Genomic DNA, 12,725 nt, shown 5'->3' on the forward strand with positions numbered 1-12,725 from the left:
CTCCAAGTCATAATGGGCTACTAATGCCATAATAATCCTGAAAGAATCCTTTCGTGAGATGGGTGAAAACGTCTCTTTATAATCAATGTCATCTTTCTTAGTAAATCCCTTAGCAACAAGTCTAGCCTTGTAACGTTCAAGGTTGCCATGAGAGTCACATTTAGTCTTGAAGACCCACTTACAACCAACTCTCTTACAACCCTTTGGTAATTCTACAAGGTCCCAAATTATGTTCCATGGAATCTATCTCTTCTTTCATGACATTTAACCACTTCTCAGAACTATCACAACTTACAACTTGTGAAAACAAAACTGGATCATTATCATTAATGCTTAAGTTTGTTTTTGTTTCATGTAGGTATACCACATAATCATTCGAAATAGCTGGTCTCCTTTTCTCTTTGAGACCTTCTGAATGCTACTTCTTGTGGTTCCTCCATAATAGGTTCATTATACATCATGGGTTCATTATTGTGTTGCTCCTCTTCATTAACTTTGTAGCAATAACTGAAGGAGCAATCATGTTACTATTAGAGGCATAAGCTAAAAGGACTTACACTCTAACTTCTTTAATTTTCATTTCTCGTGGAACTATACTCCCACTGATTTCATCATTTCCAATGAACCTTGCATTTCCAGTTTTGACAATTCTCATACTATGATTAGAACAATAAAACATATACCCTTTTAACTTTTTTTTTTTGGATAACCATTGAAATATCCACTGATTGTTCTTGCATCCAATTTTCTTTCTTGCGGATTATAAATCCTTATTTCTGCCTGGTCACCCCAAACATGCAGGTGCCTTATACTAGGTATCCTATTTGTACACAGTTCAAAAGATGTCTTTGGAACTGCCTTACTAGGAACCCTGTTCAACAAATACATGGAATTTTTCAAGGCATACATCCACAAAGATACGGGTAAAGTCTAATTGATTAACATACTCCTAACCATATCCATTAAAGTTCTATTACGCCTTTCTGATACACCATTTTGTTGTGGTGTACCGGGAATTGTGTATTGCACACAAATGCACGTTTCTGAACAAGCTTAGCAAATGGACCTGAGTGTTGCCCAGTTTCATCATATCTTCCGTAATACTTATCACCTCTATCATATCTAATAATTTTCACATTTATGTCTAATTGCCCTTTTACTTCATTGTAGTAAATTTCTAAGGCATCCATTGCCTAAGAAATCTCGGGCAGTAAGTAGACATTACTGTAACGTGAATAATCATCAATAATGGTGATAAACTATCATTCCTTTCCAAAAGAACTAACATCAAAAGGTCCACAAATATCAGTATGCATAATTTCAAGAAGCTGAGTGCTTCTTGTAGCTCCTTTCTTTGTATGTTTTGTTTGTTTTCCTTTAATACAACCCACACAAATATTTAGATCCGCAAAATCTAGATAAGGAAGAATTTCATTTTTTATTAATCTTTCCATCCTTTCTCTAGAATGTGACCTAAACGTTTATGCCACAAGAAAGCAGATCGTTCATTCACTAAACTATGTTTAGTGCCAACATTATGATGCAGAGTTAAAACAGTTTCAACATACAAACTGTTTATTTCCAATTTATATAAACCATCACAAGAATACCGGTACCAATGAGATGATTATGCTTAAATAAATTGAAACATTCATTACCAAATTAAAAGAGTATCCAGTAACATCAAGTTTAGATAATGAAACTAAATGACTAGATAAACTAGGTACATAAAGAGTTTCCAGTAAATCTAAATGATGTCCAGTGTCGAGTTTTACGCAATAAGTCTCGACTGCTTACACTAGAGTTTCACTCTATTCCCCATGAAAATGAACTTCTCATTTGGGCTTATGGTTTGGATTGTAAGGAATCTCTGCATAATGTTAGAAACATGAGTCATACATCCAGAATTAATCCATCATGTATCATGGAAAACTTTAGTTAAGTTTGATTCAAAACATACACGAGCATTAAGCTCACTTTTCTTTTCGAACCAAGACTTGCACTTTAGATAATCCTTATGGAAATGTTCGGATTTCCTACAAAATTAACAATTATTTCCCTTTGATACCTTCCTTTGGATTTGCAAAGAGTCGTCATTGTTCTTTAATGACCCTTTGCCTTTATCATGCTTCTTCATAAATTTCTTTTCAAGCTCCTTGATTTCCTTGGTGGCTTACATAATGAACTGAGTGACTTCCTTGATTCTTAAGCCTTATTTTTTTTTTTTCTGAACTAACATACTGTGCAATCCATGCACATTCCATTTATCTTTCATGGTATTATAGTTCATTTAGAACGGGCCAAACTCAGACGGTAATGAGTTTAGAACAAACTGAATAAGAAAGTTCTCATTCACAGCCATTATATTCCAAGGTCTTAAGTCTTGCTGCAATGTTTGTCATCTCAATGACATGTTCATACATAGTACGTGAACCATCAAACTTCATGGTGGTCAATGTACTCATTAATGTCCCAGCAACAGACTTATCAGCTGTTTGAGAACACTCTCCCACTAATCACATAAACTTTTTAGCACTTTCGATTTTAGGGAGAGTTGTCTTAATACTGTTTGCAACAGTCATTCTCATCAACATTAGGCTGAGTCTGTTAGATCTTTCCCAAGTTTTATAATGGACTTTCTCTTCATTGCTACTAGCATCAATAAAAGTAACAAACTTCTCTTCCAACATAGCAAGATCATGATTCAAAACACTAAGATGAAATTGGACTTGCTCATTTCAGTCAGAGAAGTTAAGCCTATTAAAATTGGCTCAGATGATACATAAGAATCCAATGAATTCAAAACATGTATTACATAATAAAGTTCACATAAGTGTTTTGAGACATAAAATACATGTCATACATATGATTCATTTAGATAACGATTAATGTATATTGATGTTCTCCTTTGGGTGATACACCAACACACAACATACAACCATAATGATGCTAATAAAATTTTAACATTATTTGACAATTAAATATGCACCAATTAGTAATATCTATTTCCTTTGGGCATATAAATAAAACTAATGATACACACAAATTGCCTACAATTATATTCATTAATTATAAGAATAACTAATCAACCTTTGGGCGATCCATAAATGCCTTATAACAATGAATTTCAATTACTCATAAACCAATAATCATATAATTTAGCATCCATTATTCTATGAGTAATTGGAATAATCATTAAGTTGGAATTAAATAACCTTACAAATTTGGTCACTTTGGTGACTAACAAATTCAACATACATTTAATTCCAACCAAGTATAATTAAAATAATCATTAATTTGGAATTAAATAACCTTACAAATTTGGCCACTTTGGTGACTAACAAATTCAACATACATTTAATTCCAACCAAATATGTATGGTCTGCACATACTTATTGCTATTAACAATTCATAGTCATTCTATTAATTTCATTCCAGGCCATAAAATAATATTTGCATTTATTTGTATTTTTGCATTCAAACACGTTCAAGCAAATATGTAGCATATACATATATTTACTGCTACCAATAATTGCAAAACATTCACATTAATTTAATTACAGAATATAAACTTTCAATCCTTTAATCACCTTCAACAATAATTTTTTTTTTTTTGAAAAAAAAAGGATCAAGTGGGATTGGAAATAGCAAACATAAGGTTGCAAATAGCAATTTCCAAAATTTCATATTCTTCCCCTACAATAAACGTACCTGCGCAGCTTTTCAAAATTGGAATTGAATCTTTACATTAATGGCACGCTTCCTTTCTTTCACCATTAGAAGTAAAAACTTTCTCCAAATTTAATATATACATGTCGTGTAGCTTTCTCTCCGATAATCATAAGTTTTCAAATAATCTTTCTCCAAAAATTGGTATTCAACAATAACAAAATATTGCCAATAAAACAATACATGCAGCGGAAAATAAAATTCCTAAATTTCATAATTAGGATTTATGCATAATTGGAAGAAATTAAATTATCCCTAAATTTCATAATTAGGATTAATACATAATTGAGAGAAATTAAATCATTCTTGGAGAATCATAAATTTCATAACACATGCTATGATACCACATGTAAAAATTCTTAAGGGATTTCCTAGACTATCAATGATAGGAAACAACAGGATCTTGAAACCTATGGTTCTCACAAACAATCAATAAACAACAATAGATAATGATGTGTACCTTTCTCCATAGGAAGACTTGTATCTTTCTCCATAAGAACTTCTCTCCGATGCACTTTGATTTCCTTGAAAGAGGAGAGAAATAAGATTTCACTTCCTTTGACCTTTCTTTTCTGCCTCTCTCCGTTAGTGATGGCTATCAGTGAGAGAGAACACTTTTCTGGTCAGGAAGGGGACCTTATTTCACGTTAGTGGGTATTAAGCCCCTTTTATAACCACTACTCCCATCAAGTAGCAGTTAACCTAGAAACTTCTCCTATTAAACCCAATTACAATTTAGCCCTTAATCGTTAATTATTTATTTATTAGTCCTTACATAAGTCACATATCTCTCACATGAGACATTAATTCTAACATTCGTCATTGTATATTGCTTATTTTTCCATGTCATTCATAAATATATTTTATTTTAACTGTTCTAATATATAAATGTTACTTGTTGAACCCTACACACATGTCAAGTACCCGTGCTTAAATAACCACTTAACAAGCTTATGTTCAAACGGTTGCAAATAAATAGGCACCATTATTATTTCTTAATAAGTTAAGCACCCGGCAAGCAACTGCAATGGAGATATGCCCTTTGAACTTTGAAGTCACTCAATAGCTATACGTCAACAAATAGCATCAAAAGGTTAATGGGTCGACAAATTTTCGACCAAGCAAATCAATTGACAAGATACGAATTTAATAATTCGGGCCTCAAAATTAAAGCTGAAATCATTATTTCACCTAGTGTTAACATTGATTTTGTCTGAATAAAGAAGCAGAAAAAGATATAAAAGACATGGCTAAGAAGCAATCCACATGGTACCCCTCTTTCTCCACGTGTTCTCTGTATCTCAGTGCGTCTTCCAGTCTTAAACAAACGCAACACAATTTTTACAAATAATTAAAATTTATTAAAACCTATAAAATTATGTCGGAACATATAATAAGGAAACATTTTGGTTTCATTGTTTTTTTCTCCGTATTATTGACATGAAATATCATTAATTTTATCGATAATTAATTTTATTAAAAAAAATTAACTGACTATTTTTACTGATTTTTTCTGTTTTTCACAAATCCAAAACTTTAAGACATCCAAATTCACTTATACTCATACCAACAAAGAAGATGTTGGTTATTAGTTTCATTGTTAAACACGTTCTAAGTATGGTTACATAAAACTAAAAAAACCTTATTTAGTGTTTTATTGTTTAATTCACACAAGTTTGGGAGAAAGAATCTAGCTTTCTCCATAACACAAGAAAAGAATATTCTTGTTTTTCTTTGTTCCTTTTAGACATTAACAGTATGAATTAGGTGAAACACAAATGTCCCTTTTAAAATACATAAAACTTTTTTTTCAATAAGTTTTCTCTCCCTAGAGATATTTTCACATTCGTACTGTTCATCATTGGGCCCTCGATAGAACATGCTCTACAAGCACAAAGCGACGAAATGGAGGATAAAAAATTTTAAAATATTTCTTAACAAACTTGAGTTTGGACTATACTCATACCATCATTTATAGGCAAATTTTCTTTTTTGTGGCCTTGGGCACGAATCTACACAAAATGAACATATATATCTGGTTTTATACTTTGGGTCAAGATTTGATGATGACCCTTTTGAAATATTGACTGTTGCATAAATTTGGCGCTTTCAATGTTAACTTCCAATTCCCATCACCGTTGGGTACTTTTTTCCCCTGATCACACACTTACTGTACTTCGTAATACTGGTACATATTCAAAACGGTTGATTAAACTGAAATAATATAATATTATTTGACTATAATTGTTGTGAATTATTTGCTTTAATCATTTTCTGGTTTTTATTTATGCCATTAAATGATATTTTGTGGCTTTACATTACTACTTTTGTCAAATTTATATATTTACTGCACATAATACGTGTGTACATCAATAATATATAAGCGTCTAGTTCTGTTATAAAAAAAAGAATTTTTTTTCTTATAAGTTATAATTAATTTATATAAATTAAAAAAAAAACCTTTTTGATAAGTTAAAATTATTTAGCTCATCAGAAAAAGTGTATTGCCTATACGTGCCTGTAACTGCTGTCAAGTTATGGGCTGAGGCATTTTACATGGGCTGATCCCTACGAGTCATGGAGAGAACAATGACATTATCTATCTTGAATAACTTGCTTGAATTTTAAGAGATTTTTATAAAATAACAATAACCATCAGAAATACATTACATTAGATTATCAAGGAAGAGTTTTATGAATACCTAGATTCATAATGATTAATCAAACAAATCCAGCAGAATCTAAATTTGTAAGTAATTTCTGATATATATACTCTTTTTAGGATCTGTTACGGAACGGATAACCGGCTAACAGCGTAACCGATGGTTTCATCTTTCTTCTTCAATCGAAACCTCTTTATTCTTTAACAGGATCTTCATAACTCTTGAGAGAAGATACAGATAAGAGAAATTATATGTGATGGCTCGCTATATTTGAGATCACAACCTTCTTATAGCTAATAGAGTTCTCATTACCCCCAATGGGCCAACACTGACATATGTTCATTTAAGTCCATATAATCTGATTTGGTTGTCTAACATGCTCACTTAATTTGATCACATAAAATAAAATCCACTAATGATAAATAGCTAATATAATTGTTTTATAATATTACCCCACATTAATTATTGGAATAAAAAATTCCAACAATCTTTCACTTGGACTACATATTGTAACAATTATATAAAAAACTCTTAATCGTGCATTTGTATGCTATTTATCTTTAGACTTCCACTTTAACAACCTGGTTCATTTCATATATCAATAATGGAATTATTGCGGCTTTTGCCACTACAACAAATGTAACCAGACCCTAATGATCACCACATCAGTACACTCAATGACATAGGTCAATATGGATAAGTAGTATGGAAATTACATGCAATGTGATCTTAGTCATGTATATTTTCAACGGGTCCAAACTTTATTCTTTATAGAGATCAATCCAAACGCAACATAAATATTGTAAACAAAACAAATTGATAATGAAATGATAAAATTTAACTTTATTTCTGAAGAAAATCAAAACAACACAAATGAGACTCCCACTAAACTAAGGTACTATTAGCAATTATACCCATATGAACAGTGTGCTCATGAAAAACTTTAGGTACCAAACCTTTAGTAGGTGGGATCAACTAGCATGGAATGATTCCCTATATGTTTTATATAAATCTGTATTTTCTAAATTCTTTATTTAACAACCAAATACTTTATGTCAATAAACTTTTACTTAGTTGAATTCTTAATAAGACCGGTAAGATATTGTCCCAATAAACACTAGAGGGCTTCTTAATGTTGGTGACAACAAGCAAACCAGTTATAATAATTTAGCAATCATCAATTCTAGTATGATGTCTCATAGCAAAATTTTAACTCCAACAACATGATTAAATGTGGATCCTTATGTGGAGTGATTGCTCTTAAGACATTCCGTAAAAAATCAAAATCAGAATACCTAATGATCTTTAAACGTTTAGACTTTCGATATGAAAACATGTAATTTTTTGTTCTCTTCAATTAACGCATAATGCGTTTTACTACTCTCTAGTGTTGCATACCAAGGTTACTCATAGATTACCTTAGGACTCCCACAAAAATTCTTTTATACATGCATTTTTGGAATTTAAATAATATGAGTAATTTAAATCATATTAGTAACAACAACAATTAAAGAAGAGAAAATAAACATATAATGCAAAAATAATTTTTATGATAAATTTCAAGACCCAAATAAGATACTTAGCGCACCATTAATCTTCAATCTTTGGATTGAAAAAGACTAACTGTAGGTAGTACTTTCAACGCATTGATCAAACATTGGTGATAAGTCCTGTCAAACAAAGGTTGTCTTTGAACACTCTATTGCTAACATGAAAAACTTATATGATGATTACTCCAATCAAATAATGATTGTCTTTGAATATTTCTTATTTACATGGAAAATCACACTATTTATAATCACTGTTTGTTTACCATCGCAAGCATGTAATTTTTCTGTCAAATTGTGTCTTCCTTTGGACTAAGCACAATTCGCATGAATAATTCCATGCAACATCCATGCAAATTTAATCAAATCAACTTACGCAATAAATGTTACTTTAGCAACATGTTTCAATCAATTTAATCAAAAAATACAAGACAATTTAATATAATAAACGAGAGGTCATAAAATTACACAACTTTTACATATAATTTAGTTATATAAAAATATATATAACAGAACATGCAAATATTTTGCGGAACAGACCCATCTTAAGATACCTAGCACAACATTAATTCCTAGAGAAATTAATTTGTAATTGGTACTCTTAACGCAATGATTAAATATTGACAATAAATTCTGTCAAATAATAATCTTTCTTTTGACGGACTGTTATTCACATAAAAATACCTTTATAATTGTCACACATTTATTATCACATGCACAAAATATTATCTGGCCAAATTGTGTCTTACTGTGGGTCAAACACAATTTGAATAAATGATTTTATACAAAAATCTATGTAATTTTAATCAAATCAATTTCCACAATAAGGATTACTTTGATAATATATCGTGTCAATCAATTTAATTAAAAAAAGTCACTAGATATGCAAATAAATAGGAAGGATCTAACTGCTAAATTAACTTCAACCATGATAGCAAAAAAATATAAAACATTAATTACGGAAAATAAATATCATATCCTTAAATTATATTTAATGCTATCATTGATTTATGCTTAAAATACCCCAAGTAAATATTACATCTTTCTTTTGTTGAGAGCACCCTTAGTTTTTCTTTTTTTATTCGGAGAGGTCAAGCTTAAATGAGCACTTTTAGATCTGACTTTCTGTAGCCTCTCTTCCTCTTGCACTTGCACACAATGAGATATAAGCTCATAAGTGGACAATTTTTTCTTGTGAGTATTATAGCTCACTTTGAACTACCAAAAGTGTGCAGAAAGTGAGATCAAAACTAAATGGACGAGCATATTTTCACCAAGCTCTAACTTAAGTGCTTTCAATTTTGATGTCAAGTTAGACATTTTCATTATGTACTCCCTTGAAGAGAAGTCGTTCATAAATCCAAATAACGATGCAAAAAATAAAAACAAAATACACCCGAATTTAAACCAAATACCCAATTTACCAACAATTAATATGTGTTGTTCCAAAAAAAATATGGGCTCATATAACCAAAGTAATCCATGTATAATTAGGGAATCCTTATAAAATACCAAGAATATATTACGTTAGATTATCAAGAAAAGTTTTAGGAATATCTGGACCCATAACGATTGATCAAACAAATGTAATGAAATCTGAATCCTTATGTGATTTCTTATTTATGTACTCTTCTTAGCATCTGTTACGAAACGGATAATCGGTTAACAACGTAATGGGTGGTTTCATGGTTCTTTCTTGATCGGAACCTCTTTATTCCTTAATAAGATTTTGGTAACTCTTCAGATAGGGAGAAGAAAAACTATATATGACGACTCAGTATATTCGGGACCATAGTCTTTTTATAGTGTGTTAACCTACTAGGGTTTCCATTATCCCCTAGTAGACTAACATATGCTCATTTAAGTCTATATCATATGATTTGATTGTCTAATAGGCTCACTTAATTTGATCACATAAAATAAAACCCACTAATTATAAATAACTAATATAATTGTCTTGTAATATTAGTCCATATTAATTATTGAAATAGAAAATTTTAACATAACTAACAAGATTTATCATAGTTGATAGATGATTAGATTTAAATATGTTGATAGTAGTTTGAATCTTTGACTAAGCTTGTGAAAAAAGACTTTAGTAAAGAAATAATATATTTAGATGATTTTTACGTCTCAATTGTTAGTCTCATATTTTTTGTTACAAAAATACCTTATTTTCAGAAGGAAAAAAAATCTATCTTTTGAACGACTCTAAGCCACTAGAACTTCAACAACGTTCAAGGACCATATTTTTTTATCTATTGAAAACAAATAAAAAAAATTGAAGTATCATGTTCAATATTGTCCAAATCAGAAGTATGAACTCTCTGAATTCCAATTATTATGAACTCTGAATTCCCAATCAGAAGTATGAACTCTCTGAATTCCAATTTGAAGTATCATGTTCAATATTGTCCAAATCATTTAATTAATGCCCAATGTTGTAGTTATTATATACATGTCATAGTGTTGTTAGTCGGAGATTAGAAATCGTCATTGGATAATGTCCCTCCCGTATGAATGTCTTGAGATGATGACTTCACATTCGTGATTCCTATTGTACTCTCTTGACTTTGGCCAACTATAATTCACATCTTTCACACTGATGTTAGTTAATGTACTTTATGTATTGGTCAGTGATGGTCTACTTGGATTTTTTTTTTTTTTCACCTGAGTCATGATAAATTGATAGTGATGATAATTATAAAATAACTGTGCAAACATTATGTGAGTGTACGTATTATCATAATTTGAACTATTTAAAGAAAAATATTTTTTAGAACGTTTCTTACATATTAAAATATACATAAGGGGTACCTACATTAACGTATGGTCCAAAAAGAAACAACGAGTATAGCGTACACTGAAATGAAATGTTACCAATAATGTCCAACATACAGTTGATAGGTAACTGGCATTTCTATAAAAATAGCCCTTGTTAACTATCTTTTATCCATAAAAGATGTACTTTTTAAACCCATAAATAACATAACAAGAAAAATTAAGTTTAACACCTACTTTAACAGTGAATTTTTTCAACTATCTTTTGATACTGTAAGACTCAAATTTAAGATATGACATAACTCAGTTAAATTCATAAAATTTCAGTATTATAAATTATTATTTAAAGTGAAATTTTATACTATTTAACATAATTAATTAATCCTATATTTTCATATAAAACAAATTAATCCAATACATAATTTTTAAGAAAAAAATGGATGGAGCAGGCCTGCACTTGCCTCTTTGTAACCGTCCTAAAGCTAATTAAGCTTAAACAAAAGAATTAGCGTGTATTTAGTTCAATTTATTATAATAATTATTTAGTTTTGTAAAAAAAATTATAATTTTTTTAAAAACAAATGATTATTTCGTATATCTAAACATTCCAATCCTTTCGTAAGAGTATTGCCTAAAAAAAGAGTATATATGAAAAAAATGACTGTTTCGTAAATGCAAGGCTAAAAGACTTTACTGGTACTTTTTTTTTTTAACCACATGTATCAATGGGAGATAATCTTTTTTCAAGATAAGATAATTATGAGAAAAGTCTCTTTCAAAGTATTTAATGTATCTACATACTCAAAACTCAAATATAAGATTTTTATTAGACTAAAATAATCTCACATAAATTCATTCATATAATGGTAAGCACACATCAATTGTTGTAAATATTTTTACACTTAAATTTAATTCATGCAAATAAAAAAAAATGTGGGTTCGTTCGAGCCAGGCTGCTGCAGGCTACCATATCAACATTTTGGTTAAAAGAAATGCAAAATAAAAGATAATCTATTACATATTTATTTATGTTGTACATTTTTATTTACATTTATTCATGTGTGCATCTTACAATTAAAATTACTGTATTTAATGAGGCATAATAAACTTTAAAGTTTCTTTAAAAAAATATAAACTTTGAAGTTTTTTACACGAAGGTGACAAAGAAATGCTTACCTTGACTCTCTGGTGCATTTGGCGGAGGAGAAATGAGAAGATTTGGGAAAATGTTGATCCTCAACCTCGAATTTCAGTTTCGCAAACTAAGCAATATTATCATGAATGGTTCTTTGTTTGACTAGACACTGCCATCAGAATGTTATTTCACAATGGGAAAAGCCTAGTCAGGATTTCCTTAAGTGTAACATAGATGCGGCGATCTTCAACGACCAGAATTGGCAGTTCAGAATTTCATGCTATTTTATCTAAATGTAAATATGTCATTTGTAATTTTTCCAATTTCTATTATAAGTTTTGTAAGGAGATAAACTAATTAACTTGGTCATACTATAGTTAGGACATCTTGATTTCATCCTAGTGTGCATGCAACTCTCTAACCCTCTTTGTATCTATCCGTTAATTCAGAATGAAATGAAATAAGCTTTGTTCTTTTGAAAGAAAAAAAAAAGTCTAATCTTTAAAAAAAAAATCGAAATTGGCCTAGTCTTTTTCTTGTCCATAGTATATTGGTTACTTCATTGATCCACTGACCTATATTGGGCCAAGATGGGTTGATCAATTAACAGCCCGTTCAAATGGGGTGAAGTGAAACAACAGGAGTGTCCACATCCCCTAGAGAAAACACCAGCAAATATAAGTCTGTTAGATGGAAAATTTCTACACATGACCAAAATTTTCCCTGAAATCAGAATAACACAACCTTATGAAGGTTTAGGCCATTGTATCCTGCACTCTCACTATTGCATCCTGTCATTGTATTTCGAAAAGTCTATTTCAAAATGTAAATTTGAATTTTAAAATGGACTTTCCGAAATGTGAGAAGAGG

The sequence above is a fragment of the Glycine soja genome, chromosome 13, assembly GCF_004193775.1.
Source record: "Glycine soja cultivar W05 chromosome 13, ASM419377v2, whole genome shotgun sequence".
NCBI classification, from domain to species: domain Eukaryota; kingdom Viridiplantae; phylum Streptophyta; class Magnoliopsida; order Fabales; family Fabaceae; genus Glycine; species Glycine soja.